This window comes from Bubalus bubalis, chromosome 3 (assembly GCF_019923935.1).
Source record: "Bubalus bubalis isolate 160015118507 breed Murrah chromosome 3, NDDB_SH_1, whole genome shotgun sequence".
NCBI classification, from domain to species: Eukaryota; Metazoa; Chordata; class Mammalia; order Artiodactyla; family Bovidae; genus Bubalus; species Bubalus bubalis.
Window position 1 is genome coordinate 10,401,596 of NC_059159.1, and position 26,344 is coordinate 10,427,939.

Sequence of the window (26,344 nt, forward strand, 5' to 3'; positions counted from 1 at the left end):
GGGACAGCACCCTCCAGAAGCTCTCAGACCATGGGAAAGACAGAAGGAACTCGATCGTTGTCTCCAGATCTTGAGACGTTCTCTGGAAGCATCTTTTCCTCACCATCAATCAGCCCCTCTCCATATCCTGTTTTTCTTCTCCCCCTACAAGTCAACTCGAGAGCTTCGATTCTGGTTGGGTATTTAAAGCAGGCACCGCAGGACCCTGGACAAGCAGAGGCACACAGAGCCCCCAGGCCTGCAGCCACCTAGCCCCTGAGCATGCACCCTGCACAGCCAGCAAGCCTCCCCGCCCCAAGTCCCTGGTCCTACCCTGAGTCTGTGTGACTTCACGGTGTTCTTCTGGGAGGACAGTGTGAGCTCAGCCAATTGTTCAATATAAAATTGTCAATTGATACAAGGTCTAAAGTAAGGCACCTTAGAAATCAAAGGTCATTTTTTTAAACTTTGGTGCCAAAGAGCACTGGTGGACAGATTGAGGTGTTGATGGCAGGGGAGAGAAGAGTCTGGCATCTTTCACTGAAGATGGGAGATGTGGGCCCCTCGAGCAGGCCCGTCCACCCACACTGGGGCCCATGCCCCTAACTGAGCCTCCAGCAAGTGCACGCTGAGCACCTACTGTGTCTTGAGAATACAAGAGAGTATATGTATTTGTTTCCATATTAAAGGACACAGATTGTTCTGCCGACTTCCATTTCCAGTTACACTGCACTGTGGCTTTCTTTCCACATCATCTAAAACAGCTGCATAAAACTCACTGTTTGAATAAACCATTCTTTCTCATCGTTTTTTACACAGTCCCCGCTACAGGAGGTTTGTCGGCAGTAGGAGACCTTTGAGAGATGGGGAAAGGGCAGGTGTTAGTGAGGATGGTCTGGCGCTTCCCTCTGTGCTGGTGGCCAAGTCACGAGGGGATCGAGTGCGTGTGTTCCAACAACTCTCCTGGAAGGAGAGCAAGGTGGCAGCCCTTGGCCCGACGACAGCAGATTCTTGGATTCTGCAAAATATGATTGTGAAGGCCAATCTGCCAGTGGAGAAATATGCAGCACATTCACAAGCTAAATATAAATAATATTGATTCATCTGCCATCTTGAATTATCCATTTCACTTCTGTTTTCCATTAGCATCAATAATCACGAGATGACTCCCCAGTAGACGGGCTACATTGCACTCTACATGATGCAGCCAACCCAGGGTCATGCACCTAAGGAGTCTCAGGCTCTCTTCCAGAATAGTCTGGCATCTTCTAGAAGACTCCAGCATCTTCCTAGGAATGTTCTTTCCCTTTCATCTACTCCTCACTCCAAGCCCAGCAAAGAATGGGACTGAGAGACACATCTGAGGTCTCCCTACCCACTTTTGCAGGCATTCTGCTCTCTTTGGCAGTTGACCTTGGTTCTGGGAAAACAGTGGCACAGAGTGCAAGTCCCTTCACTTCCAGGCTGAAGGGGAGGAAGCTGGTGTGGCTGGATGCACAGCCCAACCAAGCCCATGGGGCATCGCCTCACTTCTGCCACCCCCAGGGCTGAAGCTGAGACCACTTCTTCTCCAAGCCAGAAACCCCAAGGCTTTCCTACAGACCAGTGGGCCCACGGCCCCTCTGGCAGCAGCCCAGCTCCAGGCTCCTGGACACAGAGTAGACCCACAACACACCCAGGAGGAGGACCAGGCCTCCTGCAAACCCTCCCACCACCAGGACTCAGCAGGCCTTCCAGTGACAGAACCAAAGCACAGAAACCCCTCAGGCCCCTCAGCTGCCGGCCCAGCTAACCCAGCGGATGGAGGGCTAACAGGATACCAGGCCCGCCTCCACACCTCCACCAGCCAGCTGTCAAAACCCCCACAAACAGTGACTAAGAACATACTGCGAGTAGAGAGGCATCCACAAGCTCTGGGGGAAAACAGGGTCCCTGCCATCAAAGCCTTTCCAATCTGACACAGCAGACAGGTGTGCAAACACCTACCAGGATCTATCACTTTTCATTCTTCCTTATGAGTGCTAATTACCGCTCCCAGAAAGTGCTGCGAAATAGAGGGTGCTGTCAGGCCCAGAGGGAGCCATGAGAAGGGGCCTCTGAAGATGGCTTCTCCTGTCCTTTGTGTGAGGAGCACAAGTTAAGTTCCAGTTGCCCACCAGCCTTAGATATGCCCTGTCCCATGCTTGTGAAAGAATCTAGAACATCCCCATTTGTCTTCATCTACCCACTGGCCAACCATTCCTAAAATCCTGTAGGAGAAATCCAGGCCACCCCTGGCCTCAGCACCCCACTGTCTGTCAAAAGAGAACAGCTTCACCTTGCAATCAGCACAAAGGAGACACCCTACAGGTCACTGGAGCCCTGAGGCCAGATGCCCACGGGAGAAAAGCAGTCAGACTCTAGGGCAGGTGGTGACAAGGCAGTCGGCCAACCACCTGGTCTCCTCTTTTTTTTAGCTAATGTTCCAGCTACAAAGGCTGAGCTTGGACCGTGGGTACCCAGGGGGCCCCTTGAGAGCCCACAGACAGCTTGAATGTGCCTCAACTCATTCTGTGGGCTCTGCTCTCTGAGTAGAGAGAAGTCTGGCTGGAAGGAATCTTGGTCTGGCATCCTTCTCCCCCAAAGCCTCCTGCAGAAATTTATATCCCATAGCATGATCTGGATACACGCTATACAGCCAACAGGTGTAGGGACGTGGCAGGTCGTGGTTGCCCTTACATGTATAGCCGGATACAGACAAGTGCTCCTTGAAGAACCAGGGAATAAGGCATGCGCGTGCACGCATGCACACACACACACACACACACACACATTCCTCACCGTTAAGGGCCTGGAATGATGTCTTCTCTGTTCTCCCGGCTATAATTATTTTAGCGTGGGAGACAAATTCTGTCTCCAGAGTCTCAGTAGCGCTACATTAGAATATCATGCGCTATGGTCCTGCAAAATCTCTACTGTAGCCTCACTCTTTCCCTCCATGCCAGAGCACAAACGGGCTCCTCAGATGGGCGGACACACCATGGAAGCCCCGCACCAAGGGTTTAATGCCTGCTCTGAGCCGCTCCACTTAGAGCAAGAGAGCCAGGAACCACACATGCGGGTAACCATGGCAACTTCAGGGAAGTTTAAAAAAATAAGTTTGTGAGTTGCTGGTTGTTATTTGGTGCTTGGGTTCTTTCCTTCTTTTTTAAGATAACAAGGTCCCTGAATAACACTTTTATGAGTTTTTTGGGTACTGCATCCAAGGCAGCGGCTGTCTCCAGACTTGCAATCACCTTCCAAGGGGGAGGCACGTCTTCTCCAAGCACCACCGTCACAAGTCCAGTTTCTGCTCTGGGTGGCTGTTCTCTGTGGGGTAACCTGGAGCCAGTGCACCTCCCACACATCTCCATGCCTCCTCCTCCCTAGGAGTCCAGAGATTGTCAAACCAGACCCCTGGGTATCCCAGCCAGGTCCCACAACACCACTCACCCAATCTGGGGAGAGTCAGGCAATCTCCTCCAAAATCAGAGGCAAATCACAGGCAGAGCTGCACACACACTCACACACGTGCATACACAAGGGGCCAGCACAAGCCATGTAAACTACGTTCTCCCACAAAAAATGCCCGAGTGGCCTCTGTGGAAGCAAATGGGAGCCACAGCCCTGACACTGACCTTTCTCCACGATGGCAGCAGGAGCAGCCTCTCCATGCTGAGGGACATGCTCACGTGTCAACAGGGCACACCCGCCATGCACACGGCCATCGGTTCAGTGGCCCTGGCTGTGCCAAAAGTTAAGTCACCGCAGCACGAAGCACACTCCTCCAGGTCTGCAGTACCAATAGTCTGCAAAGCACCTCCTGGCAGAACAATGGTGGGGCCCCGCCCACCCTGCTGCCCACTGTGCCAATGGATGGATTAGGGTCAGGGTCAGGAGCACCGAGGAGTGCTTGAAGGCCACGCACCGTTCCGTGTCACAGCTGTGGCCCCAGAGGGCTGGGCAGATGGCTGTGAAAAAAGGAATATTTTTTTTTAAGCAGAAAAATCCTAAATGGCCCTTTCAGCCTTTCGGCGCACATAATTGTAGTATCCGAGTTAATGAAAGGCCTGGCGTGCTGGCTGGCTGAATACCGCTAACGCCACAGCCCGCGGCTCATGTGGAGTGGCTCCACCACCATCGTGGAAGCCGACCCCAGTGGGGAGGCAGGAGGGGCGGGGAAGGAGGTGGGGAAACGTAGGAAATAAAGAGCGTTTCCAGGAATGACAAGGCTCCCACGCGGGATCACATCATCAATTAGCCGGTAGGAGGGCCGAGGAATGCTTGGCATCTTATTTCCACAAAGACAAAGTTTCCTTGAGGAAACTGCCCGAGTCTCCAAGGCACTGAAGTCAGACACAGAACAAATGAAGAAGGACGATGGCTGGGCTTGGCCGTTGCTCAGACACCCGCCCCAGGCAGTCTGGCAGCGGGCTGTGTGGGTTTAGAGACACAAGTGGAGCCTGCAGGTGTCCAGGAGGTGAGAACACACAACATCTATGTGTGCGCACACACACACACCGTGCACACACATGCCAACACTCACACCTGTGCACACACATGCACATATATCTATGGACACGCACACTCTACTGCCAGGTTGGGGTCCACTATTCTGACCCACAAACATTCCCGTTTGTGGCTCTTTCGGCCACCAGCTGCTCAGGAGACAAAACACAAATGTGTTACTCAGAACTTCCGCGGAAGACCCTGCAGCACACCCCCCATCTGTGAGGAGACACTGGGGTCTTCAGGTCCTGTCTCGGATGGAGCCCAGAGCATGTCAGATCCTTCAATCGTCCATTGCAGAGCCTTCAAACCCACACCCAAGGGACTCCTGCCCTATAGGCCCCAGGAAGCAGCCTAGCTCAGTCGTCTAAGTGGAGGTGACTGATTTATTCTGACCGTCCTGACTCTTAACGACCCGCTCTCCTCCAGCCGTGCAAGGCTTTAATTGTCCATCCAGCAGGGCAGGGAGGAACCGTAAATCTTTCCTCCCGGCTGCTCTGAGCTCAGCGCTGCTTGACCTGCCATTGCCAGCCCCTCGCCTGCATCCCGCTGGAGCAGTCTGCTGGCTTTGAAGGTGAAGGCGGGGACTGGGGGAGGGAGAGCAGGAGAAAGAGGCTGGTGGGGTCGGGGAGGGAGACAGAGGGGTGGAGCACGGCCATGTGCCCTGTGTCTGCTCCTAACCCCAGGGTACTGAAGAGGAGTCTTCACTGCAGCTTGGAGGGGAGGCGGCAGTAGGCACAGTATGCATGGGGTACCCTAGGCTACGCCATCCTGAGCCAGTGTCTACACACCGGCCTCACAGAGCCCAGCTCTCAAGCAGCCTGACTCCTATGAAGTGGGCCAGACCCCGGGGGAGTCTTGGCATTCCCCTGCCTTCTGAAAAACAGCACAGCCCTGAAAGGAACCCACTGGGGAGGAAATACTATCCTCCATCCAACCTTCATTGTGTGTGTGACTGGTCCCAGCTGAGAGCACAGGGACCTCTCTGTAAGAGATGGGGGAGGGGGGTAAGCCACGGGCACACAGGAGGTTGGCCTCAGGCTCCAAAGCAGGCGTCCTTCCCCCTCCAGCAGACTTCATATTTTCTATAATTTTAGTCTATATTAATGCATTTCAAAGTGGTGAGCATTATAGTTATGATTATTACCTAAAGACTTCCTTTATAGCCCTCATTTTCTAGTGTTCATTACTTTCTGAAAAATTATCCTTGGGGGCCGAAATTTTCCAAGTCTGGTCTTGTGGGTTTTCCTTCTTAGGATCTGAGCAAAACATACAATTGTGTCCATAATGGGCAGGGGGCAGGTGGTTTAGCGCTCCCTCAGTCTCCGTGGTGACTTCTGACGAGGAAAGAATGGTGTGGGGAGGGCAGGACTGCGCGCTGCACTTTTAACATGTCAGCACTGATATCGATGACCTGGTTTTGGTTTTGCCCATCTGTTCTGTCCAGACAGTTCTACTTCTAAAATGGGATTTCCATCTACGTGGGGGAAAGCACCCATGCACCATTCGTTTTACAAGCTTAAGCACAGACAAGTCAGGACAGCCAGCACCAATCACTGCAATATTGTCAGTGAACCGATACAGCTGGACACGTATTTTCGAAAACAAAGGCAACCTTAGGGAGAGATCCCAGTCTTGGCCAGCGGATGCTGGAAGGGTCAAAAGAATGCAGATTCTGTGTGCATTCTTCTCAACTGTTCTAGGAGAGATCAGTCTGTGAGGGGGAAACAAAAAACAAAAAAAAGACATGCTGGTAAGCTGCCTTTCATCCCGTTGTCCCAGACACCAACCTCAGGGCTTCCGAGGTTAGGACAAGGAAGTGGGGCCCCCCACCAAACAAAGGCCATCCTCCGGCTTCTCTATCTCCTTCCCTTTGGTCAGCAGTTAAAGGTTCACAGCTGGCAACGTAGCGAACAGACTTCTGGAATGATGATACTTGATAGGCGCTGGCTGTTTGGGAGTGTTGATTATATTACACCAACCCAAAACAATAATTCTCACCTTAAATTCCTCCAGCACCCCTCTTTTCTGTGAACATTTCAAAATACTTGACTAATGTACCCATGGATAGCACTCCTAAGAGGTAGGCTGCAGGCACTATCAGTCCCACGATGAGTAGCTTGGGGGACACATGAGGGAAGTTGGTGAATCACAGCCCCCACCCCCATCGACGAGGAGCCTGGGTAAGAAGGCCTTTGGGCCCTGGTTCCACCTCACCAGTCCCTGCAGTGGGGGCCCCAGCTGTGCCTAATGGCATCACAGTGGTCCCTTCAATGAGGGAGAGTCAATATTCCAGAAAGGCATGTACACTTTATGTTTATTTCTAATGGGTTTTGCAAAACTGGGTTTCGGTTTGTCACACTTTGGGTCCTGGGAATCAAAAACATCTCCTTGCTGAATGCAGAGGTGGGATAGAATCCTTCAGTCTGAGTGTTAAGTGCCATAGTGGCGATCTTCAGATTCAGAGACATCCGGGAAGGGGAGGAGGTCACGATTCTTCTTTTCTTCCTCCTCGTGGAGAATCCAGCTGACATTGAGCTAGGGCCCCCATCTCTTAGAATCCAAAGCCACTCCTGCAAAAGTAAAGCACCCAGCACTTCCCCCTCCTTCTGTGTCCCTTGACATTCAACCGGGAGTGGAGGCATGGGGAGGAGGTGATGGCGCATCAGTGGGGCACACCTCGAGAGGCCAGAAGCCCCTTCACCCTCTGGAGGCCATGAACAGGGTGACCGCTGGGACCACAGCCCCACAGACAGACCCTCACTCATGTCTTTCTGCCTGGCCATAAGTGTTCCTGAGAACATGAGCTGCCAGGTTCCTCCTGGGGACCCTCATCAGCCCCCTGAGCACGTAAGGATATCCTCACCTATACAGGAATGCTAAGGCTTGTTTCCGTCCTAGCACCTGCGACTTTATCTGGAACCATTTTAAAACAGCATCATCTTCTTGTGGCAAAAGGAAACAGTGCAGAATCCACTTCCTTAACTCTGACATTTGCTCATTCCTCCAACATGCGGATGGCACCAGGGAAGGTCTGTGCTCATCACCAGCTGTTGCGGGCCTACTGTGCACCAGTTCCTTTACGTGTATCACTTCATCCCTCTTCTCAGCTGAGCAAGCTAGGCTTCACGAGCTTGACCCAGGACACAGGGTTGGGAAGTCTACATGCTCTCCCCTCCGGCATATTGCAGTCAGTCCCACCGCCCTAGAAGTCAGAACCTGGCCTCACCCCTCACATCCCCTGCACACAGCCTCCCGCTGCATCTCAGGCGAGCGCCACATCGGCTTCTTGCGCCCTTAATGGGCTTGAGGTCTCAAGTAAGGTAATTAACTCACAGCTCTGTCCAGAAGTTACATTCCATTTAAATGTGCATCTAAATGTGTGTGTCCCAGGGGTGAAAGGTGGTTCTTACAAGAAGGAACGGCCACGACACACAATCTCAGGGAAGCCAGTGGCGGTTAATAAGGAGACGAACTGAATGAAGATTCAGAGTAGATCTCCAGAGAAAAGAAAGGATGGGAGGGCGAGTCAGGAGAGGGTGGAACCCAACAGGAACCTGTGTGCAGACCCAGCTTGAAGCATCATTCTGATTTTCCTTTTGCTTCTTGCATCTCAAGATGACGAGAAAAGTAGGGAAACCGTGGTATGTGCGGCGATCTCACTGAAGTATTAAAAATTCATCTTAACACCTCTTGCTGAAAACAGAAGTTTAAAAAGCCCTTCTTGCTATTGCCAAAAGAAAGAGGGATGGGGGTGGGGGAGAAATCATCAGCAGAAGCTTTGACTTCAAGTGGCCCAGAAGCTTTTATGTACACACCCTGGAGCATTGCCCTGCACCCAGCCCTTAAAAGAAAAGTTCCAGGAAAATTAGGAGTTATTTTCTTTTGGATCCTATAGTGAAGCATCTCATTTGGATTCAGGAAGGATTTTGAGCTATTAAAGTTTAGTGAGAAATTACTCCTAAATGTACCTAGGTATTCATACCTCTTTAAATCTTTCTCCAAGTTGTATCCAGTTTTTTAATACAAGTAAACTTTATGTTCTTTGGCTTCAACAGAGTTTCACATTTTTACATAAAAAGAGCCTTCATTGCCAAGAACAATGTGCCTCTCTGTGTTCTCATTATCCCTACCTAAAAGGAAACTATCCTGAGACAGGGCGCAAATTTCAGGGGTGCAGGGGAAGTACCTAGACTCTGGAGGACCACACTTCTTGTCACCACCATCCCTCTGTTTCATTTGGTGTCACAGACAAGGAGCCAGTAGTAAGCAGGGCGGCAGCTCTCCACCTATGCACACACAGAGCTCGGAACGGTCCCTAGGTTTGTGCAGGGCACCACTGGTACATCACAGCTGTAATGGACAGGCCGCCCTGTGAGGGAGCAGGGGGCCTGGCTGACTTCTGGCTTGTTTGATTTGGTGGAAGAATTTTGGTGTCTGACAAGACACCTCGGAGAAATAGAGGCACACAGAATTCTCTTCTCTTCCATACAGAAGACTTCTGTTACAGTTCCACTTGGCCCTCCAAAAGGAATGTGATGAAGCTGTGCAGGGGCCGGCTGGGAGCGAGTGTGCCCCAGGCAGTTCCTCCCCTGCAAGCAGGACTATTTTCTTGAAGGGCCAAAAAAAAGACAAACCTGACCACCTGCCCTCTCCTCCTGGTTTCCAGGCATAGTCCGAAGCGATAAGAGACCAGAACGGGTGGCTTCCCTGAGCAACAGCTGAGACCTATCACCTGGGGTTGATGATCAGGAGGAGATCTGGGAGGGAACCGCCATGGTGAGGTACAGGGCAGGAGTTCTTCACTCATGCCTCTGTTCTTCTAGAATCTTAGGAAGAAGCTCTTTGGACAGCCATGAACCAAAGAAATATTTTATAAAATTCTGCTCAAAATATGTATATTCTCCCCCCTCCTTCTTTTTTTCTGCTAGGAATTCTCTCTGGCTTTAAACAATTAGACCTTTCAAAAACTTGCAACCAAACTGCTTTGCTCTTGGTCCTCAGAGGAAACTATAGACTCTGAAGACCCCACCCCATCCCACACAAATTGATGCCAGCAAGTTATAGCCCACTCCCCAGGTGGAATCAGCAGTACCCAGCCCCGAGCTACACAGAAAGGGTGAAGACTAGATCCAAAGGAGGGGCCCCTGTCGCACGGTGAGCACATCTTTAGGTCCCTGGAGCTTAAATAAAATTAGCAGTCTTTTGCGGGCCCCGCTGGCTGGCTGTCCCTTGTGGGGCTCCCCTGGCTCCTGGGCCATAGCATTCAGTTTTGCTTCACCTGCTCCCTGGCAACACTTTCCAAAATGCAATGTATATACCGGGAGCTTTCCCCAGGCTACTAGAGGAAATGCTTTCAAATGAAGTAGCAGATTTTATGCTCTTTATTATCTCAAGTCACCTTCTAAGGCATGTTTTGGTGTCAGCTCATGTGTTGGAGAAACTGCGACAGCAAACTCATTCACTAAGTGTGCTGAGCTTTAAAAATGTACATTTTATATTAATAAACCAGTCCACATCACAGGTATTTCTTTAAGTGAGGTATTTCTACTCGTTTTTCTGTCTGCAGTCCTCCACAAAGAAAAGACCTCACCATGTACTCAGTTACTCCCCATCCCACCTGTAGATGCGAGCTGTCCTCAATTCTCATACGTAATTCAAAGAGAAAGTCATATACCAAGTGCCTGCACCACTCAGAATGAAAAGGGAGAAAAGAAGACATAAAAGGGGAGGAGAAAGAGACACAGACGGACAGAGAGAGAGAGAGAGAGAGATGGAACCAGAGCGTTATAAATAAAAAGGAGACAGTGACGGCTCAGAGAGAAACCTACTTCAGAGAGGCAGCAAAAAATAAGATGTTTAGGCTGTCTGAATGTTTCATGAACCTGTGAAAATAACGTGCTGCTTTATGAAAGAACGTGGGGAGACACTGCAGCTAATCAAAAAGATGTAGGTGCAAATGGGATGTGTTTATAAAGCCGGCATCGCTTACAGAAGAAAAAACCTGCAGCAGGCGGGGATTTAGGGAAAGGCAGGTGCCCACGGAGGAGCATAGCATCTCTGTTCAAGGGAGGAAGTTTCAGGATGGTTTTTCCCCTTCACTTGTTTAAAAACAAAAAATTCCTCACCAAATGTCAGCTGTGAGTCAGGTTCCATTTGTCTTTATAACAAAGTATCAAGCAGGACTGTGGAAATAAATAAACAAGAGAGACAGCTAGGACCAAAAAGACCAAAATTGCAGGCACATGGATGGGCTAGATGAGGTAACCTCACACCACAACCGCTGCAAAAGAGTGTTTCAATTCCATGTTCACTGTCACTCCAGGCTCAATGAGACGCTTCTCCCTGCATGGCTCCCCAGGCTCCTTACATTGTCCCCCACCCCACACACCACCACTCTGACATGTACGGGTGGGAGAGGTGCTTCCTTCACCTTTACATTCCTTCACTCCTAATTCTACAAGCAGGCATCAAATAATGCCACGTGCCCAGGAGGAAGTGGGGATAAATCAACCAGTATCTCTGCCCTTAGGAGTAAGGTGCTGTACCCAAGCTGGACCAGGCTGGCCAAGGAGCAATCCAGACCTGGGGCTGGCATTTTCTCTGGCCAATACCATGCCCAGTCCACCCCAAATACCAAAGAGCTCCATAATTTCTCTCCAATTCTTGGAAGCCATTTCTTTGAGCCGTTGGTAGAGCTCAAAGCTTAGCAAGTAGCAGGAACATAACAGAGGCCCACTCTAGGTACCCAAGAGTCCTCCCATCTGCCTCCTTCCTAAATCTGCCTCTTGGCTGGCATTGGGTTAACCCTTCCCCACAGCAGGGTGAAGAGAGCCACTGCCGCGGCAGCGCCCCCAGCGGCCCCAGGACAACCTCCTCAGGGAGGATGGCACTAGAGCAGGCTGCGGGCCCTGGCCCTGTCCTTGGTGCTGCCGCCAGCTGCGCCCCCTGTGGCAGGGGCCGCCCAGGACTCAGCCTTCCGTCCCGCCTGGCCTCTGGGACCCTGCGGAAAGGCCATGAATACACCCGGACCAGCTTCAACTCCTTTCCCAGGGCACTGGACAGGAGACATTTGCAATGAAGGCCCAGCATAGCCAGAGCCTGGCCTATGGGAACTTTCCTGGACTCCAGCTTCCCCAGGTGACCTGAGGCTACCCAAGGCCCAAGGATGGACTCAGTTCTCTCTAAGCTCAGGCCCCTAGAGGGGGGAATCTGAGCAATCATTCGAGTCCTCTTTTAATGGAGGATGGGATTGCTGTTGGAAGTGGGCAAGTGGTGCCAAAAAAGCCCAGCAGCTCCAGCACAGACAGCCCACGTGACTCTGGCAAACACCTTCCTTGGTTTCCAGCTGCCTCACCAGGCCCCAAGCACCAGAAACTCCACTCTAGCTTCTGCTTCCTAACCCCTAGACCTTCTCACCTCATTCTCCAGGGCTCTGCTCTACCCTCTCAGAAGCTCCCGGCTGGGAAATGAGTTAAGCACTGCTTCCAGGAGAGTGTGCCTGTGAGCCCAGTGCCCACCCAGGGAGGCCTCCAGTCTCTGGGGAGGGACGGGGGTGGCAACCTCCAACCTCAGGGCATAATGGAGCTCTGAGCCCCAAGGTGGAGACGGGGACTGTGGAACAAGCCCGCCTAATGCTCAGAAGGAGCTCCTTTGCCACGCCCTCCCCAAACCCCCCGGTCCCAGTGCTCTTCGGTCCTGAGAGAGGCCCCCCACCTGCCTGCCTCCCGCTTCCATCAGGCTGCGCTTCCATTGCAACTTTTCTCCCTCTCTCCCTTCACAATCTTCCCTCACCTGGAGGGTCTGGTTTTAATTAGTGCAATATACCCGTTAACAACGCAGCCTAATTAAGACATCCGCCCAATTCCGAGATGCACACTTAATGAGCAGGTTCTGCTACAATGTTTATACTTTTATTATGATTATTTGCAGACCAGTAAAACCAAAGCCGGCTTCCGGCTGATAGACCTCAAACCGGCGACCCCACTCCATTAGCCTCCTACCTGCTCTGTACTAAGTGCCCCGGGCTCCCGGGCGCGCGCCCAGGGCGTCCCCCGAGCCGAGCGGGTGTTTCAGCTGGAAATTAGCGGCCGGGCGCGAGGGAGAAGCGACTTCAACCCCAGCTGAGGTGTAGGGCTGAGTCCCTCCGTCCCCGTCCTTTTCCTCCACCGCGGAATGTCTCGTGCATCAGCGTGAGCTGCACCGCGGGCGTCCTTTTTAAAGTGACCATTAAAGAATAAATCCAGTCCCTCCCCAAAGCTGGAGAGCTCCGTCTGGAAGGAGTTTTTCCTCACCCTCGCCGGACCCCGCGGCCGCTGGAGGAGCTGAAATCCTGGACTCCCAGTAAATCCCTCCTACCCTATGTGAGACCTCGGATCCTGGGGCCGCTCTGGGACGGGATGGGGTCCGAATGTTCCTCCACGCCCCGCGCCGCGTCCTCGTCCCCGCGTGTACCCGGTGAGGGCCCCCGGCAGCGCGGACACTGCGGGGATGCAAACCCGGAGAGGCTCCGCGCCGGGAGAGGCTGCGTCACCCCGAGGTGCCGCCAGAGACAGCCCTCCCGAGGGGGCGAGCCCTGGACCCCTCCCCCCTCCCCGGCGAGTCTCGCCACCTCTGAGACCACCGGGATAGAAAGTTTGGACTGGGTGTGCCTGACCGCCTTCGCGCCAGCTTCCCTCAGCGCCGGGCTGCGCCAGCCCCTGGGGGCGGCCGAAGCTCGGAGAAGCAGCCTGGGTTCACGCCGGAGCCTCTCTGACTACCGAGACTCTGCGGGGAGCGCCCCCAGCCCGCCGCCTGGAGGGCCCTGCTAGCGGCTCGCCCCCTGCCGCTTCACACCGGCGCACAGCGCGACGCTGCGGGCCCGGGGCCTCTCTAGGAAACCGTGGGAGACCCTTCCTCCCCACAACTCTTTTGGGTTATCAACTCCTCCGGTGAACCCTTCTCCTCGAGGACTTAGGCAGGGTTCCCGGGGACTGGGTGCCCAGGGGTCGCTCCCACCCGCGCAGGTTCCAGCTCCGTACCCCGGACGCGCCCCGCGGGGACGGGATCTCCTCCCGCTCAGCCTCCCCCCGCCAGGGAGTTCCCCGCGCCGGGCACTGTGCCGCCACCGCCGCCACCACCACCGCCGCCACGATCAACGCCACGAGTGCGCGGGACTCCCTGGCGTCTCCATGGAGCCCGACCCCGGGGCCTTCCCATTCACAAAATCGCCCCTCCGGCCGCGGGCTGGACCACGTGCCGCGCGACCCGAGCCCAGGAGGGAACCCAGAGAGCCCCGACCCCGCGAGGAGACCCCTGACCCCGAGGGCGCCACCCCTCCCCGAGCGCCCTCGGGTCGGTCCCCGTCCGCGCTCTGCAACCCCGCGCCCCCACCAGCCCCGCCTCCCCCTGCGGGGTCCGGTGCGCCCCTCCCCGGGACGTGCCCACCCCCACCCCCGAGCCCAGCCGGCTCAACGGGAAGGTAATGACCACCGCAGGGGTGAAGCGCGGGCGGCGGGGGCTAGGTTACTCACGGGCTCAGCGCTCCCCGCGGCAGGTGACAGGGGCCCGGCGGCCATGCCCCGGCTGCATCCCGGCCGCCGAGCGGGCAGCGGCGTCCCGGGGCCGCGCGGGCACCGGCGAGCCGGCGGCGAGGAGAGCGCGGGGCCGGGCTCAGGCGGCGGCGGCGACCGCGTCTCCTCCGACCGCGCGAGCGGCTGGGACCGCGGAGGGGCCGCTGTCCTAGGAGGCTCGGCGCTCGCTCTTGCCTCACTGCCGCCCTCTCTCTCTCTCTTTCTCTCGCCTCTCTCCTCCCCCTTTCTCTCTCCCTCTCGCCGGCTCCTCTGGCTCGCTCGGCTGGAGCGAAGAGACAGCAGGAGCACGCGGCGGCGGCGGCCCTGGCGGAGCGCGCAGCGCGCGGCAAGGGAGGGGGCTCGGGCGGCCGCGCGGCCGGGAAGGGCGGCGGGGCGGGGAGAGCCGCGGCGGGGACAGCGCAGGCCCGACGCACCCTTGCGGCCCGAAGCTCCGGCCCGGAGGAGATCCTGCACGAGAGAGGTGGGCGAGGCGCGGAGGACCCCAGAGCCCGGGGCTGCCCAGTTTCCCGCGAGCGCCGCCCTCCGGTCCCGGACCCGCCTCCCCTCGCTTCCTCCCTCCCTCCCTCCCTGCAGCGATCCTGAGGCCGGGCAACCCCTACCAGGACCCTTACCCTCATGCCACCCTGGCCCTGGCCAAGAAAGAACAACACTGGGGATCCCTAGGAATGGGACTCGGGCCCCAAGAATGGGACTCGGGCATCGAGGGCGAATGCTCCCCAACCTCTGCCACCGGTCTGCACCCCCTGGCCTCCTCTTCCAATTTGCCCACACACCTCCTACTCCTTACTGGGGCTTGAAATTCCCTGCCTTGCGTTCCTGGGAATCCAAGGGTGAGTAATCAGCCACACAGAGTCACCAGTGGGGTGTCTGTCCACACTGACCAACCACACCGATTCAAATATTTCCACCTTGGCCGGGGAAGAGGGGCTGTCACTTGTAGGAGGTCAGCTAAGAATTTGCCTAAAGTTGGAAAAGCAAGTATTCCCTGTCCCCACTCCCAGCTCCCCCACCCTAGGGGAAGGAACCCTGATGTAGGTTCTGAGACCGTCTCTATCCTCTGGAGGGGGAGCAGAAGGAAAGCAGAAGCTAAGGGCCAGAGGAGTAGGGATCATCTGGGCTGGCAGGATGAGACCCATGGAGAGCAGTGAGGTCACACCAAAGGCAGGCAGGATGGCCTTGACTGTCCCAAACAGAACCACGGAATTAGGCAAAGCCTTGCTCCTGATTCTACGCAAAAGACAATCGGATGCAGGCCTGGAGCATCATCCAGAAGGGTGAGAGCAGGGATGGAAGTGAGCTGAACCATCAAAGACATTCTCAACCTAAGTCGCTCAGTCGTGTCCAACTCTTTGCGGCTCCAAGAACTATACAGTCCATGGAATTCTCTAGGTCAGAATACTGGAGTGGGTAGCCTTTTCCTTCTCCAGGGGATCTTCCCAACCCAGGGATCGAACTCAGGTCTCCTGTATTGCAGGTGGATTCTTTACCAGCTGAGCCACAAGGGAAGCCCTCTCAAGCTAAAAACAAATGAAAAACCTGTGTCAGGTTGCTTTTACTTCTGGATGCTGCTTCTAGAACAGATTTCTTCTTGTACCTGACTGTCCTGCTTTTCTGTGTGAGTCAAAGACCATGTCATGGAGTCTGGAGTTTGTTAGGAGCTTGTAGGACTCAGAGACAGTGAAGGGAGGGATATAAACTCAGCTCCTCTGTGCCCAGGGCTCTGCGCTGCCAGCTGCCTTCCCAGCACAGCAAGGACAGATAGTGTCCACGACAGGTGGCTAATGTCCACTCACGAGCTTGATGTTTTTAATTTCTGGCCCTTTTCCCTGTCTGGGTCACTGATATGTCTTGGTCAGTGGGAGTCATGCTACATAATTTCGAGTTAGCTTCTTGGCCCTACAGCTAAACACTGGATATATGCCTTGTCCACCAGCAAGGCAGCTGCTTGGTTGATTGAACTCTCCCCAGCCCCCGTATTTGAAATAGCACGTCCCTGCTCAAAAGACCTAATTGGCTTTCTCTGCCCTCTGCTGTCAGATGGTCCAGGCCTCCAACTTGTGGCTGGGCCCATCCACTCCTCATCACCCGTCTGTCTTCCTATAGGCAGGCCTTTTGCTTCCCAGGCAAGATCTTTACTAGTCGCTCCTCTGGATCATTCCAGAGAAGCTCTCGGAAGACAGCACCAAATCTTGTTCCCAAGCTCCACCAGACCCAGCCAGGGCTCAGCATGCTGTAGGTCCATGCAGACACCTGAGCGCATGGATTGAAGTTGGTGTCGGTGGCAGGATCAGCTCCAGGATGTGCACATTGGGATCACCATCAGGGATAGGCCCTGGCAAGGCTAGAGCCTCATGACAAGCCTCAGGGACTTTGGCCTCCCAGTACCAGTTGCCGTGGAATGAGGATCTGCCCAGAAAAGGGGCTCAGGGCCAAACTGTATGTCCTCATATTAGTATCAGCCAGGGGGGATTCCTGTCTTGGGGTATGACTGAACAGAATTTTACAAACCTGACTTGGAAGCTTCATTTAAAAAAAAAAAAAAAAAAAAAAAAAGACCATGAAGGAGGAACCAGGAACAGCCCTTTGCAACACTAAGAAAGAAGCAAAAGGAGATTTAGCTCGGAGCCTAAAATGACAACTGAACACACATAGCTAATTTTACTCTCTCTGAAAACCCCACTAAAACTACCAAAAGAGATTTCCTGAAGATGAAAACCTCCCAAGGAGCTGGTGAACAGAGAAAAGACAACCACCAGCAAAGTGTGGGAGGCAGGAAGGCAAATGGACAAGAGGTGCTTGGCCTTGCAGAGCTGAGTCCTGACCCCATCATGGGGAGAGCTAAGAAACAGAACCTCCAAAGGCTTAGAGCCATGGGGCAGGTAACTGTGAGCCAAAAAAAACGGCAGCTAGGAGTGGTGATGATCTGTTTAAAGACCCTCAGATCCTGGATGGTTGCCCACTCCAGATCACTGGATGGCGGGTCACCATGGAAGGGTATTCTTCAAGGAGGGTGAAGCAGGGGCTCTGTGGCCTGGGGGACTCCACGCATGGTGACAGAGGGGTATCTTTCACTCTGAAGGCTGAAAGCCCCACCCAGCCCCCATAGCACCAACATCCTACAGGCAAGAGGCTAGAAAAGTCTCTTCCCCCTCCTGCAGGTTTTAGGAGAAACCTATGGGTATAATTTTATTGTTTCCAAGAAGAGCCCTGAGCCAATCTCCCTAGAGAGAATCCCCAGTGGATGAGCCCACTCAATCCTCAGACCTTCGGGTAGCTCTGCAGTCCCTTCCCCTAAATGTGAATAGACAACCCAGGATTACCAGACATTGGGGGAAAGCTTTTGAGAGAAAGAGCCACCCAGGTGGGGACCTAGGGGTGTGGTGTACAACTTCAAAGAAATAGACATTAGGCAGGGAGGAGAAATAGACATTTAATATCCTCAAAGACAGCAGATAAGATATTGCATTTATGAACCAAGAGCAGGATGCTATTTTAAGGAGAACATTTAGAGAACAAAAAAGGACTGGAAAATTAAACGTGTGAGAACAGAAACAAAACCCTCAACAGACAGGTTGGAAGATGGAAGGGAGGAGCTATCCCAGAATGCAAAGCAAAAAGACAAAGAGGAGAAAAATAAGAAAGGATGAAAGAATTAGATGACCAGTTCAGGCGGCCTAGGACCCATACAAAAGCAACCCTTCTTTCCATTCCATCCTGCCTGAAAGAATTATTTAATTTTATAAATTTCCCAGAAATGAGCTTCCAAGTTCTCAGTAGAGCAGATGGAAATTGACCCGTATCAAGGCATATTATCACACAAAGCAAAGCACTGAAGAAAAAAAAAAAGAAAGTGAAGTTGCTCAGTTGTGTCTGACTCTTTGCAGCCCCATGGACTATATATAGCCTGCCAGGCTCCTCCATCCAGACAAGAATGTTAGAGTGGGTTGCCATTTCCTTCCCCAGGGGAACTTCCCGAACCAGGGATCAAACCCAGGTCTCCCGCATTCCAGGGAGCCACCAGGGAATCCCAAAGAGAGAAAAAGGCCTCCACAAGTTTCCGGGCTTCATAGAAAAGAGCAGAGGTCTTTTCTTCAGAGGTCTCAACAACAGCATAAGCTGATAGATAATGGAGCAGTGCCTTCAAAGTGTTGAAGGAAAATATTTTCTGGCCTAGAATCCATTATGTAGCCAAATGAACAATCTAATGTGAGATTAAAATAAATATGTTTGCATGTGCAAGGTCTCAGACAAATTTACCCACTGTGTACCATTTCTCAGGAAGCTATTAGAGGATGTGCTACAATAAAACAAGGGAGTAAAGCATGAAAGAGGATGACAATGGGTAGATGAAACAATGGATCCAGTAAGAGAGGGAGAGAGGAAGGGAATTCCACAGAATCAGAGAGAAGGGAGATCACAGGAGTAGCTGTCTAGATGAGAGCAGGTGGTGACATGTTCAACTGTCCAATACATGGACCTGCTGAGAGCTATCATCACTCAAATGCCTTCTGACAGCATACCACCCTTTTAATGCCAGTTGCACCTGCCAGGTTCTTATCCGTACTTGGCCTGTACAGGGCCAGGTCCCGATAGAGTTTCAGCTCTCCTCTGCAAGCATGGCACGGGTATAAGCTGAAGATGCTCATTTCCCCCATCAGAAGTGTGCTATTTTGTTTTCTTAGAAATAGAAGGATGGCCATGGTTAGCTAAGAAACATAAAATTCAGATCCGTCTATTTCTCCATCCCCACCAATCTACCAGACATCCCAGCTGGGGATGGACCTCAGTTTCCCAGGGAGTCCCCATGACCTTGCCAAGAACTTTCTAGAACAGATGCCATGGTCCATTCAGGGCCAGTGAGTACACTGACTACCTAAAAAGGGCTCGAGTAAACTCCCAGGCAGCTGAGGCCAGTCTGTGATCCCCAAGACTCTTCTTTTCTCTTCTCCCAGGCTTCTGTGAGTAGCAACCCAAAGTGGCCCCAAACAGAAAGGATGTCATGGCTAGCTCTCTATGTTAATCAGCTTGCACATAAGACGATGCTAAAACAGTAATATGTTTGAAGAAAACACAATCCAAGGGGCTTCTTTGTCCCTGTCGGTCTTTTATGACCAGCTGGTGGGCTATTGGAGAGTGTACTTTACATCCATTACCAGGCTTCCTTGTCTGGTCGTTTAATCCAACAGAGAAGGTTACTTAATGCAGTCATAACCTCCTTGCTAAGAATGAGTATTTCACTCTCTGTCTCTGTCTCTCTCTACACACAGGCACATACACACAAATACACTCCAATATTTGTGTTACATATAAATATGTAAATATTTTCATTTCCCCACCACCATTGTTGGATATCTGGGCTTTCCCCTTTGGCCACAGTCCAGGACGTGGTAGGATACTCTGAAAAAGTGCTCTCTATCTTAGTGATCTCCCGGTAGGGAAAGTTCCGCAGGTCCTACTATATGAAGTGGATGAACCTAGAACCTGTTATACAGAGTGAAGTAAGTCAGAAAGAGAAAAACAAATATGAACACATATATATGGAGCCTAGAAAAAAGGTACTGATGAACCTATTTGCAGGGCAGGAATAGAGACTCAGACATAGAGAACAGACTTCCAGACACAGCAGGGGAAGGAGAGGGTGGAATGAATGGAGAGAGTTGCATTGAGATACAGACATTGGGCTTCCGTGGTGGCTCATTACCATGTGTAAAGCAGAGAGCTGACAGGAAGTTGTATAGTGCAGAGAGCTCAGCCTGGGGATCTGGGACAACCTAGAGGGGTGGGACAGCATAGGAGCTGGGAGGGAGGTTTAAGAGGAAGGGGCCATGTGTGTGTCTACGGCTGATTCGTGTTGATGTATGGCAGAAACCAACACGATGTTGTAAAGCAATTATCCTCCAATTAAAAATAAATTTAAGAAAAGATTCTCACACACAAAATGCGGGGCAGCCGTGCAAGAGCTTCTAGTCTGTAGGGCTCTGGGGCTTGTATCTCTCTGGATCCTGTGAAATATAGGTCACAATGAAACCTTGGAGGTCAGAGACCCCAATCCAAGAACTTAACAAGAGACAACGTGGAGGTTGACTGGCTCAGGCCCACGCCTCTGCTCACAGCCAGTGCGGAGGCACCCAACACGCGCCCAGTCTCGACAGGGGCCCCAACAGCTGGACCGGCCTCCCAGTCTTCCCTCACACCTGAACAACGGTCCCAAACTTTGCCCACTCCCGGTGCTCCGGACCCTGATTCCTGGCGGATGGATAGACAGAGTTCTCTTTTTCTCCAAGAAGGGAGGGCTCAGATTTAAGCAGCTTTCTTTCCTCTCATCTTCCATCCATGTTCAACTCCTCCTCCTGCTCTCTTTCCTTTCAAATCCTCTCCCCATACTGGTCTAGCCCCCTTGGGCTTCCTCCTCTTCCACTTTCCCTGCTCTGAGGAGCTCTAGCCTAAAAGCGTGGTCAGTCCACACCCATCCTTTGAGAACAAATCCTAGTGATGCTCTCCTGCCATCGCCTTCCCTTTTATCACAAGTGGTCCCCACCTCCTCTCCAACATCCCCCTGGAAACGGCCCTGCTGGCGTCCCTAGAGACCAACTGGCCTGTGCCCCGTCCTCCACACAGTGAATCATTCAAGGGGTTGCCCCCAAGCGGACCACAGCATCTATTCTGGGAGGCTCTTGGCTCTGTCACCCCTTGTTATGAAAGTTGGATGGTGCCTGGGAACCCTCTGCTGGCTCCTCGGCCTTCTCAGCAGGGAACAAGGCAGGTGGCATGTTTTCCACTCCCTTTCTAGAACTTTCTCTCTGTTCTTCCCTCCTGAGGCAGCTCCCTCTGCATCTCCCTTTGGTTCCCCTGCTCCTCCTTAAATGCCCACTTTCCCTGAGACTCCACTGTCAGTCCCTTCACGTTATTTTCCTTGATGATCTCATCCCATCCCTTGGTGTCACTGTCGCGGGCATCATCCCGGCATTTCAGAGCTGGAGGCAACTCCAGGAAGATGAGAAAACTGAGGTCGGCGTGTCCAGGTGCCCTGCGGGGGCCTCCCAATGCCTGGGTAGCAGCTCTGGACCCTGAACCCCGCCTCTGGCTCCACCAGCAGTTCTGCCCCAGCCCCCCCGCCCCGCCCCCCCACCACACTGCCTCTAATTTCACATGCAGGGGAGCAGGTGGGTGCATCTGCAATGTCACACACACACACTTCCAGACTTGATATTTTATTTAAGAGCAGGCAGCTCTATATCAGTACCCAGTTGCTTTCAGTTCTGACATTTATCTTCTCCAAAGGAGGGTGAGCCACTTGCAAATCGTCCCATCTCTCCTCCCACGTGGCTGGGAAATGTCAGAGGGAGATCCAGGCAGCTCAGGATCCCTGGCCCACATCGAGCACATTTCACTCTTTGGGCTGCTTGGTAACCTGGCTGCTTTGGGAGAGCCGAGAAGGCCTGGGAAATTGCATGAGAGGAGCCAGCAGAGGGTTCCCAGGCACCATCCAACTTTCATAACCAGGGGCGGCAGTCAGAGCCAAGAGCCTCCCAGAACAGATGCCGTGGCCCGCTTGGGGGCAGCTGGGTCCTTCCCGATCTTCTCAGATCTGCTTGTTTTGAGTGGGACCCATGCCACGTCTTAGAGCTCTGCCTGTGATTGCACAATAATACCCACCCAGAAAACAAATTAAAAATAGGAAAAATCCATCCGAGGCGTGTGTCTGCTGAGGCAGAGTGCTGTCAGATTGCTAGGCAACCCCAGGCGATCCTGTGGGAAGGTCTGTGCTAAGCTTGTTCCACAGAAGTAGCACTCTTGTCCCTGTTGTGTGGATGTGCTCAGCTGAATCTGAGCAAGGTCATGGACAGAGGGAAGGCACAGGCTGCCTGAGCCGAAGACGTGCCCATCCGCTTGGACAAATGGATTTTCCGGAGGACAGAGAAGAGGCCGAGGGTGTCTGCAGGATAAGAGGCATCTGGAAGCATGCTGGAAAATCTATCTAGTTTCCCATGTTCCCCAAGATCCAGGTGCTTAGAATTGTGTAGGCAACATGCCTGAATCTTAACTGACTTACCCATTCCGCTTCATCACCTTCAGTCAGAGGTGAATTAAGTAGGTTCAGAGGCTGGAGACAGGAGGAGGAGAAAGGAAAGAGGGATGCATGGCCAGAGCTGGTAGAGGAGCAGGGAGGAAGCAGAGCTGGGAGCACCCAGGCACCACTGTGCTCGGCTTTGTGCTCCCATGGCCAAGACGGAAGCACATGCTCTCTCTTTACAGTTTCACCCAAACCGCACTCACAATAACATGTTTGTGGATGGTATGTTGGTTGTGAGCATAAAATACTTTTAAAAGGAAAAGGTAGGGGATGCAGCATCATGAAAAATAACAAGAATTTTCCATTAGACTTGAAGGTCTTTAAAACAAGGATGAAGTCAAGAGAGCTTCTTCCCTTTTCCAAGGCTCCACAGAGACAACCCAGGGTGAAAGCAAAAGGGTGTGTTAGCTTCCCGGGGCTCCCATCACACAAAACCACCGGCTGCAAAACAACAGAGATGTATTCTCTCACAGCACTGAAGGTGAAAAGGTGGAAACCAAGGTATCAGCCTGCTGTCTCAAAGGCTCCAGGGAGAAATCACGCCAGGCCTCCCTTCTGGCTTCTGGGCGCGGCCGATGGTGCTTGGCGTCCTTGGCTTGTGGCAGCATTGCTCCAGTCTCTGCCTTTGTCTCCATGTGGGTTTGTCTCTGCATCCTCTTCCCTTTCTTATAAGGATCTCAGTCATCGGATTGAGGGCACACTCAAATTCAGCACAACTTCATCTTAACTATTCAATAATTGCATCTGCAAAGACACTGTTTCCAAATAAGGACCTATTCTGAGGTCTGGGTGGGCATGAATTTGAGGGGACATTATTCAACCCACTCCCAGGGGAATTAATAATGAAATCAGACAAGCTTCAGAGCAGACAGGTGTTGGCCGTCATCTGGCCCAGCCTTCCCCTCTCTCTCTCTCTGTTACAGCACCCAGATATAGCATCCCCAGCTCTGCCTGGGCACTGCCATGGCGGTGCGCTCCCCACCTCCCATGATGGCCTCCCCATTAGAGGAGAGCCTGCGCTGCAGGGAAACCTTCCTCTCAAGAAGACGCGGACTCTGCTGCGGTCATGGTCCTGCTGAATCTCAGGATTTTGCACAAGTCCCGGCATCAGTCCCACCACAGCTGGGTGGCAAAGAGGACACGTAATTCCCCACTTCAGACACGGGGTTTTCACTGAGATGTCCTAACCGTCACTACAGGACAGGCTGCCTCGTTCCCAGTCTGTTTCTTCCACGTGGTTTCTGTGCGTATGCCCAAACAGGTGAGGGTGGGGGTTTCGACTTACTTCTGTTAAATTGAATCCAAATGGTCATCTATGTTGATTCTGCCATCTTGACACATTATTGAATGGTTAAGACGAAGTTGCGCTGAATTCGAGTGCGCCCTCAATCCAACTTTTCACCTTCGGTCTGCATCATCCCTGGGTTGAAAGCATGATAAGAAAGCCTGGTCCAGACCCGTGAGTAACTGAATACAGTGCCCTCCCACATGTACATTTTCAGGGTACCGCTATTAAATAATCTAAGTAACTAACATAGTTAGAAAGAACACTTCACTGAATCACTTTGGATGGCTTTTATCATTAAAGTTTGGAATCTACGGAGTGCCTTAATGGAAAATTCAGACCTTTACTATTTCCATAAACTTTTTTCTTCCAGTTCTGTTAACACAAAATTGATATAACATTATATTAGTTTAATGTGTACTACATAATGATCTGATATATGTATGTATTGTAGTAACTGCCAAATAATTTAGTTCATGTCCATCACCTCAAATTTTTAAATTTTCTTTTAGTCTGTGAACTGAGTTGACAGTTGTTGGGGTGGCTGAAATGACATCAGTTTCACTGGGACATGACCCGATCGATGTCCTCTAGAAACCAAAGGCAGCCCACCCCCTCCCCAGTCACTGAAAGCTCACATAGGCAGGAAAGGCTGCAGTCCCCATGGGGTGCTGGCTGCTGTCACATGGCTTCTGGCAAATATGTGATGGCACATACATCCTACAGGTCAGGGCATGTGTTAATGACGTGGCTTGGGAGTCACCCAGAAAGAGGCAGAAGAATAAATAACAGAGGAAAGAAAACTTCAGGTGGATCGTAGGCCTCTTAGAACCTGACATTTTTACACTGTGGCTTAATTTCCATGCTTCCTCCCAGAGACCTCAGGGCACCGTGTTAGCTCCGTGTCCCGTACACATGGTCCTATACAAACACGCCTGATCGTGTCCCCAACAACAAAGGCGATGCCGGTCACCACCACCAGCCAGATTCCCAGTTCCGAGGCCTTCTGCCTGACCAGAGCAACAGCAGGATGCAAGCCGCCTCCCTCCAGCTCCAGGGGACTCTGGACAAGGCACCCATCCTGGGGAGGGCTGCCCACATTGCACTCCTCCCCTGTGTTAGTGGCCCTGGTTCACCAAAATAAAGCAGCACAGACACTGGAGGCCGGCAGGCCGAGATCAAGGTGTTGACGGGCTGGTTCCTTCTCCCTGTTTCCTCACGTGATCATTCTTCTGTGCCCTAACCTTTTCTGATAAGGACACCAGTCATGTTGGATTAGGGCCCATCCATATGAACTCAGTTTGACCTAACTGCCTCTCTAAAGATCCCATCTCCAAATACAGGCATGTCCTGAGGTGCTAGGGGTTAGGACTTCAACATGTGAATCTGGGGGACAGTTCAGCCCACACACCCTGTTGATGTCCCTATCTCTCCTAACAGTCAGAGTTCCCAGTCCTGAAATTGAGCCATACCTCTCACTCCTCCTTCCCCTCCCTGCTCAGCCCCATCTACATCCTAACTAAAGCTGCATTTTTGTCTCCATCCAGCGCTGAATCTCCAAGTGAAGTTGAGAGGTGGGCTGGGCAGATGTCACTTTTGACGCCTTTGTGAGGCGTGGCAACCCTGGGGCCACAGGTCTTCCACTGCTGCCCAGCAGACCTGGTCTCCTGGCCCATCCAGGGGAGCACCCCCACTGCCAGGCTGGGCCTCCTGTTTTGTTCCCGACAGTGGCAATAAATGGCCCAATGTACCCAAATCCGTGGACCAGGGCCCCCAGTGTGTGCATATTCAGGACAGTCAGCCCCCTGGGATGTCTAGCACAGATTTCTACCAAAATAAGATGAACATTGAAAATGAAACACTAACCCCCCCCGGGGACTGTTCACCGAGCCTTGCCCTACGGCCACAGGCCCCCTCACCCACTTGACCGGTTCTTGAGAAATGAGATGGCGGGCTCCCATCTCATTTGGTGGGGAGGACAATCCAAGACCAGAGGACAGAGGGCCTGGGTGCCCAGCTCAGCCTGGCCTCCTGTGTGATGGGGACCTGCCGTGGGCATCTTCAGGGCTTGGTTTGCTTCTGTGCTAATGTGTGGGGACAGACCTCATGACCCTCAGTCCATCTCCAGGGGTGGGAGCCTACAGTTCTGTCTGAAGCAGCCTGGCTGCCCCAGACCAACTCAGCAGTACCAGTGCTCAAAGGAGACTGGGGGGCAGGAAGAGAGGTGAGCTGCCTATTGTTTCAAGAGATCTTCCTCCTGCTACCTCCCCCTCTGGAAGCTCATTCTTTTCCAAAATAGCTCTTGTGCCTCCTTCCCTCCTGTCTCCTCCTTGCTTCCGGGAGCTTCATGGCCAAGTCCCACCTGGCAAGGGGGAAGGACATCAGGGGAGGGAGGGTATGGCTCTCAAGCTGCAAAATTTCAAAGTCAAACAATGACCCCTCCACCCCTCAATTAACCACCCCCTCAGGAGCAGACTAACATAAGGAGCCTTGTTCTCAGGCCAGCTCCCCTGCTCCAGGGTCTTCACAGTGCCCAGTACCGAGGAAAGGGATCTTCTGAGCATTTAGAAGCCCCTACACACTTGCCCCTTCCTGCTCTGCTGGGGGAGCCCAATTCCAAATGGAGTGTTGCCCTTTCCTTGGCCAGGCTGTGACCGCTCCCTACCCGGAGGGTCCTCCTCTGCCCCCACACAAGAGCAGGCCTACGGATGGTCAACCAACCTTGGCCCATTACTTTGGACCCCACACTGACCCTTGACCCAGATGCGCTCTCTGTTCAGCTTTCTGCAAACCCAGCTCACTCCCCACCCATCTCCCCGCCAACTCCCCTGGACAGTGAGACCTATTCTGATCTGTGACTTCAGGGCTAACACAACAAACCAAGGGCCCAGTGCACCAATGCAATTT

At 52.8% G+C, this 26,344-nt stretch overlaps 1 protein-coding gene and 1 long non-coding RNA gene across 2 annotated transcripts in view; both read right to left on the reverse strand.

Annotated features, from left to right (window-relative positions):
* The window catches only part of RBFOX3 (RNA binding fox-1 homolog 3), a gene marked incomplete in the record, with an annotated part of 435,130 nt that extends 422,388 nt beyond the window's left edge, over positions 1-12,742 (reverse strand). Inside the window, 1 exon segment of the mRNA XM_045164762.1 lies at positions 12,510-12,742.
* A 9,852-nt stretch (positions 12,743-22,594) lies between these two features.
* LOC112583628 lies at positions 22,595-24,934 on the reverse strand. The gene is made up of 2 exons (XR_003107711.2): positions 23,438-24,934; positions 22,595-22,896 (listed from the first exon to the last, which is right to left on the reverse strand). It is a non-coding gene; the product is annotated as an uncharacterized LOC112583628 (long non-coding RNA).
* Between the last annotated feature and the right edge of the window lie 1,410 nt (positions 24,935-26,344).